Source organism: Giraffa tippelskirchi, chromosome 2, assembly GCF_054371585.1.
Source record: "Giraffa tippelskirchi isolate mGirTip1 chromosome 2, T2T-mGirTip1v1.2.pri, whole genome shotgun sequence".
Taxonomy (NCBI): Eukaryota; Metazoa; Chordata; class Mammalia; order Artiodactyla; family Giraffidae; genus Giraffa; species Giraffa tippelskirchi.
This window is the reverse complement of record NC_137276.1, coordinates 61,748,539-61,755,445: the sequence shown is the minus strand read 5'-3', so window position 1 is coordinate 61,755,445 and position 6,907 is coordinate 61,748,539.

Here is a 6,907-nt window from a genome sequence, read left to right as displayed (position 1 = left end):
TACCTTTCCTGCCTCCCCATCCCCTGGAGCCCTCTAGAACCTTGTTCCATTGTAAACAAACTACCCTAAGTCCTCAGGTTCACTCTGCTGACCATAGCAAAAAACCACCATTTCCCATTGATATACTGTATCCCATGGAAAACTACTCATTTCCTATGTTGTCCAACATCCTAGGGCTGCACCTGGGGACAGGAAGGGTGACCACAGTCTTAATTCCTCCTCCCTATTATAAAGTCATCTCCTTTGAGATTCGTGCCATCAGTTCTACCATTCTTTACTGTGGTCATCCTTTATGACCAGCTTCCTGTGTTCCTTGAGGACTTTTGGACCTGACTCAGTTTTCCTCTCTACTACTTATCCTTGCAACATCCCGGTAACTTCTGTATCCCTGCCAGCAACTTGGACCTCTTCCACCATTGTATACTGGATGTGTGGGCAGCGGGCGGCTCCAACAGCCAAGCCTCACCTGTCCTTAACCACCTTCAACTCCAGGGAACTTCACTTCCATTTCATCCATCCATGGCTGCTCACCACCCAGGCTGCTCCACTGCTAAATCTTACATTCCATCATCCCACATTCTAACCATAATCACAGCTTAGGGTTCTTTCTGTCTCTTTCGCTTGTCTCACCTCAGTAAATGTGTGTTTCAATTGCATAAAGGTTCCCAGTGCCTATCCCTTAAACCTGAGCAAGAGGAGCCCCCAACCTGAGCCTCATACTTGAGGGGGCTCCACTCTCACCCAAACCAGTCAATCCTAAAGGAAATTAACCCTGAATATTCATTGGAAGGACTGATGCTAAAGCTGAAGCTCCAATATTTTGGCTACTGGATGCGAAGAACCAATTTGCTGGAAAAGACCCTGATGCTGGGGAAGATTGAAGGCAAAAGGAAAAGAGGGTGGCAGAGGATGAGATGGTTAGATAGCATCATGGACTCAATAGACATGAGTTTGAGCAAACTCCAGGAGATAGTGGAGGACAGGGAAGCCTAGCATGCTGCAGTCCATGGGGTCACAAAGAGTCAGACATGACTTAGCAACTGAACAACAACACTCTAACCCTTCTCAGATTGTGCCTGTTCCTCCGGGGTGAGGAGTCTTCAGGGCCGAGGGAACACGCCCATCAAAGCCATCAAAGCCATGCTCACCCTCTTCATATCGGGACCAAACTCTGAATACAGAAGATCTCAATTTTCCCTGTTGAAACAGCCCTAGGACTGCTTCTGGGGCCTGCATGGACTTTGTCCTCAGAGTTGTTTCTCCTGAGCATGGATTGAACTGCCAGTGACACACTGCTATGAGATGGTCAAGGAGTGAGCTATGTAAGGGAGGTTGGAGCTTGCGTGTATAGGCTAGGGTGTACCCTCACATTGTGGGGCAGAGCCTGGGGCAGGAAGAGAAAGTGCGTATCTAGGGCTGGCTCTCCCCATGTGACATCATCTGGCACGGTCAGGAATAAGACTGAGTCCTAATAAAGGAACGTTGAAGATTGGCCCGGTGGGATTTCAGAACTGCTGTGGACTCCACTGTATGTCCTGTTTCCCCCCTTTGACCAGGGATTTCTCCAGCAGTTTCTGCGTGCCTAACCTACTCTGTGTGTGTTGGATATGTGTATGTGTGGGAGTAGGCAGCTTCTCCTTAGTTCGTAGATCTTCAGATTAAGGGGAACTATACTGGAACTGCTGTACTTAAATAAACTACACCAGAGAAGCCTCTTGCTGATACTGTGAATGTGGAGACTTGAGGGAGGTTTTAGGAGGGAGTTAGTGTATTTTCTGTGTAGAAGAAATGTAATGTGACCAGAGTGTTGACTATGATAAGTTTAAAATGTGTGGATCACAATAAACTGGAAAATTCTGTAAGAGATGGGAATACCAGACCATCTGACCTGTCTCTTGAGAAACCTGTATGCAGGTCAGGAAGCAACAGTTAGAACTGGACGTGGAACAACAGACTGGTTCCAAATAGGAAAAGGAGTATGTCAAGGCTGTATATTGTCACCCTGCTTATTTAACTTATATGCAGAGTACATCATGAGAAACGCTGGGCTGGAAGAAACACAAGCTGGAATCAAGATTGCTGGGAGAAATATCAATAACCTCAGATATGCAGATGATACCACCCTTATGGCAGAAAGTGAAGAAGAACTAAAGAGCCTCTTGATGAAAGTGAAAGAGGAGAGTGAAAAAGTTGGCTTAAACTTTCTCAACGTTCAGAAAACTAAGATCATGGCATCTGGTCCCATCACTTCATGGGAAAATAGATGGGGAAACAGTGGAAACAGTGTCAGACTTTATTTTTGTGGGCTTCAAAATCACTGCTGATGGTGATTGCAGCCATGAAATTAAAAGACACTTACTCCTTGGAAGGAAGGTTATGACCAACCTAGATAGCATATTTAAAAGCAGAGACATTACTTTGCCAACAAAGGTCCGTCTAGTCAAGGCTATGGTTTTTCCAGTGGTTATGTATGGATGTGAGAGTTAGACAGTGAAGAAAGCTGAGTGCCGAAGAATTGATGCTTTTGCACTGTGGTGTTGGAGAAGACTCTTGAGAGTCCCTTGGACTGCAAGGAAATCCAACCAGTTCATCCTAAAGGAGATCAGTCCTGAGTGTTCATTGGAAGGACTGATGTTGAAGCTGAAACTCCAATACTTTGGCCACCTCATGTGAAGAGTTGACTTATTAGAAAAGACCCTAATGCTGGGTAGGATTGGGGGCAGGAGGAGAAGAGGACGACAGAGGATGAGATGGTCGGATGGCATCACTGACTCGATGGACATGGGTTTGGGTAAACTCTGGGAGTTGGTGATGGACAGGGAGGCCTGGCGTGCTCCGATTCATGGGGTCGCAAAGAGTCAGACAAGACTGAGCAACTGGATTGAACTGAACTGATATCCACAAATTCTTTGACACTCCTTTCAAAAGGAAGAGACTAATTTCTCTTGCCTTGAGGGTGGACTGGTCTTAGTTAACTCACTTCTAACAAATAGAATAAGGCAGAAGTGATGGTGTGATTTCTGAGGTGGGATCATGTAAGAAACTGTGGTTTTTGTCTCTCTTTGGGATCACCGGCTCTGGGAGGAACCACGAGCTATATCAGGAAGACACTCAAGCAGTCGTTCTATGGAAAGAGCCATGTGGTGAGGAATGGAGGCTTCTTACCAAGAGCTACACAAGGGAGCCACCTTGGAAGACAATCCATTAGCACAATCAGCCCTTCATATGACTAGGCCCAGCTAAAACCTCATGGGAGGCCCTGAGCCAGAACTACTCAGCTAAGCTTAATTTTTAACCCATGGGAAGTTTCAGATATTAAAATGCTTGTTGTTTGAAGCTATTAAGTTTTGGGGTAATTGGTTACACAGTAATAGTAACTAATTGTCAGTCAGTCTTGACCTCACTTGACCACTCCTCAGGATGTGACAGTGCCTCTCCCATTGAGGCTTCTAAGAAAGTACTTCCCCTTGTTTTTTTTTTTTTTTTTTTTTTTTTTTAACCTGGCCAGTCTTTGTCAGTTTTCTTCATTAGCTTTTCCCTGAAACAACCAATTCCCCTAAGATTTCTACTAGCTTTATTCCTATCACATTGCTTACCGACTTTAGTCACACCTATAATTCAGTCAGTCAGTTCATACATACAATGGAATATTATTTAGCCTTAAAAATGAGAAAGGTTCTGACATATGCTAAAACATGGTGAACCTTGAAGATAGTATGCAAAGGAGAATAAGGCAGACATGAAAGGACAAACATTGTAGAATTCCACTGGTTTTGTCTCAATTCTGTTTAGTTCAGTCGCTCAATCATGTCTGACTCTTTGCAACTCCATGGACTGCAGCATGCCAGGATTCCCTCTCCATCTACCAACTCCTGGAGTTTGCTCAAACTCATGTCCATCGAGTCAGCGATGCCATCCAACCATCTCATGCTCCGTTGTCCCTTTCTCCTCCCGCCTTCAATCTTTCCCAGCATCGGGGTCTTTTCCAATGAGTCAGTTCTTCACATCAGGTGGCCAAAGTATTGGAGTTTCAGCATCAGTCCTTCCAATGAATATTCAGGACTGATTTCTTTTAGAATTGACTGGTTGGATCCAGTCCAAGGGATCCAGCCCCTTGAGAGTCCAAGGGACTCTCAAGAGTCTTCTTCAACACCACAGTTCAAAAGCATCAATTCTTCAGCATTCAGCCTTCTTTATGGTCCAACTCTCACGTCCATACATGACTACTGGAAAAACCATAGCTTTGACTAGACAGGTCTTTGTTGCAAGGTAATGTCTCTGCTTTTTAATATGCTGTCTAGGTTGGTCATAGCTTTTCTTCCAAGGAGCAAGTGTCTTTTAATTTCATGGTTGCAGTCACCATCTGCAGTGATTTTGGAGCTCAACAAAACAAAGTCCCTCACTGTTTCCCCATCTATTTGCCATGAAGTGATGGGACCACATGCCATGATCTTAGTTTTCTGAATGTTGAGCTTTAAGCCAACTTTTTCACTCTTCTCTTTCATCAAGAGGCTCTTTAGTTCCTCTTCACTTTCTGCCATAAAGGTGGTGTCATCTGTGTATCTGAGTCATAATTAAAACTGAAATTTTCATGCCAGTGCCTCCTACTAAGACCTTTTTCCTGGGCTTTGTAACTGCTTATAGGAAAACTAGTTAGAGTTGCTGGTCCATGGCTCCTCATACTTACTTGAAATGGAATCATCCTCTTAACCCTCACACCTGTCCCTCTTTCCCACAGTCCTTCCAACAGTGAGTGGCACCACTTTCCTCACAACTGCTCAATTCAAAGTTGTTGCTCCCAGGCACCCTAGGCTCTTCCTCAATTGATGCTTTCAGGACCTTAGGCATTCGCCTCCAACCAGTATCTTTAGACCAATCCTGCAACTTTTTCTACAGGTTTTTCCAGCTTTACTTAATTACTTGTGGTTTCAAAAGAATTCTTGTCATTTCATGCTCCTGTATGGCTTTGCATATGCCTCTTTCTAGAATGTTTTTCTTTCCTTGATCTGTTGGCTTTCCACTTTCGCTAAGTCCTACTTTCAAACTTTAGTGCAAGAGTCTCCTCAGCCTGACTGCGCCCATAGTTCTTTTTGCTTATGTTTAGCATCATGCTTGCAACTTTTGAATTCTACATCCCAATTTGTAGGACAATAGAAATGTTGTTTCTATGTGTCTTATGAGTGACAGCTTTTATCTCAAACTATCTTCTCAAGAATGTTTGCATAGCAAACAGTCTTGGGAGAGAGGTGTAGTAACTTCTTCTGGGACAAGAGGCAGATTTTATTTCCATTGAAGTATAATAATGTAATGTATGTCTCTTGGCCAAAGGTTGGGCAGGTTAGCAGCTTCTTATAAAGAAGGAGGTTTTCTAAGCTTAGAATTCCTCAACTGTGACACAAACACATGATATGCAGTTTCTACCTAGGGTGCTTTGCATTACCTCTGTGGAACACGGAAGGCAAGGGGAACTGATGTGAACACAGACCTTATGCTGCATGCTGAGCCGTAAGTAATAAAGTCCTTTGTCTGACCTTCAAGTTTCATGTCTTTCGCCAGCATCTATGAACCTGTGAAACTATGGCAGGCTAACCTGCTAGCTTACACCCAGAGAAAATCTTGAACTCTTCCCAGTTCTTGACACCTTGCCACATGCTGGACTGTAAGTACCTTGAGAGCAGGAGCTATGTCTGAATGGACTTTGCTTCCCTTGTGAGTGACACAAGGTAGTTGCTCTGTAAGTGGTGACTGCTACTGATGCTTTGGTCCAAAGGGCTTTGGATGTGAGCACTCAGACATGTTTACTGAATACAACTTTGAAATGAATTGCCATGATTCTGCTCCTGGTTATGAGGTATTGTGTACATTCCTTGGAGTTGTCGAGGATGAAGCCTCAGATCTACGTTCTGTGGCACAGTGAAATTCTTTGGGGGTTATAAATGCTAGACAGTTCACAGAGTGAATAAGCCCTACTGCAAGTAACGATGGTACCTGAGCAGAGTCTAGGTTTTTCTGGGAGGTGGTGTATTATGCTGCAGTTGCGATGGGATGGTATTCTCTGCCAGGAGCCTCAGAGTAACATCAAGCATGGCCCAAGCAGACCAATTCCTTGTGGAACCAGGCTAATTTCAGACCAACCTGTTTGTGCTTGAATGAAGGAATTAACCAGTGCTTCTGGTACTTGGGCTTCCCTTGTAGCTCAGCTGGTAAAGAATCCACCTGCAATGTGGGAGACCTGGGTTCCATCTCTGGGTTGAGAAGATCCCCTGGAGAAGGAAAAGGCTACCCACTCCAGTATTCTGGCCTGGAGAATTCCATGGAGTATACAGTCCGTGGGGTTGCAAAGAGTCGGACATGACTGAAAGACTTTCACCTCACTTCACTTCACTTCTAGTGCTTGAACTCTTACCAGCAAAGACTCTTACTTCCTTCTTACCCTTTACAATGACTAATCCCAACCACAACGAAGCAAGATTGCTGGCTGGGGTTGCTCTGGGAGGGAAATTCATCAGCCTGCAGCTTTTTATTCAGGTTTGCATTGTGGAAGCCTATCTAATTATCCTTTTTTCCTGGTTTAGGAGGACATGGAACCTTGGCAGCATTTGAGCAGAGGTGACTTTCAGAGCTAGAGTCCGGGAATTTTGTTAATGACTATTAAAGACCACTTCATCTCATTTAAACTTAAAAGAAGCTGGGGTACAGAGGGGATAAATTGCTGATATTGGCGATAGATTCCGAAGCCTAAACTGACTCTACTTACATCTCATTAGACGGCTCCGTTTTTTATTCCCTTGGTTCTCCCACTCTTCTTGCACACCCAGTGAACTTGAGTGCAGTGTTCTAATGCTTGTTCAGCATGTTTCCTAAAATTTCCAGCAGGATTGACTCATTAAAACATCTTCGGTTCTCT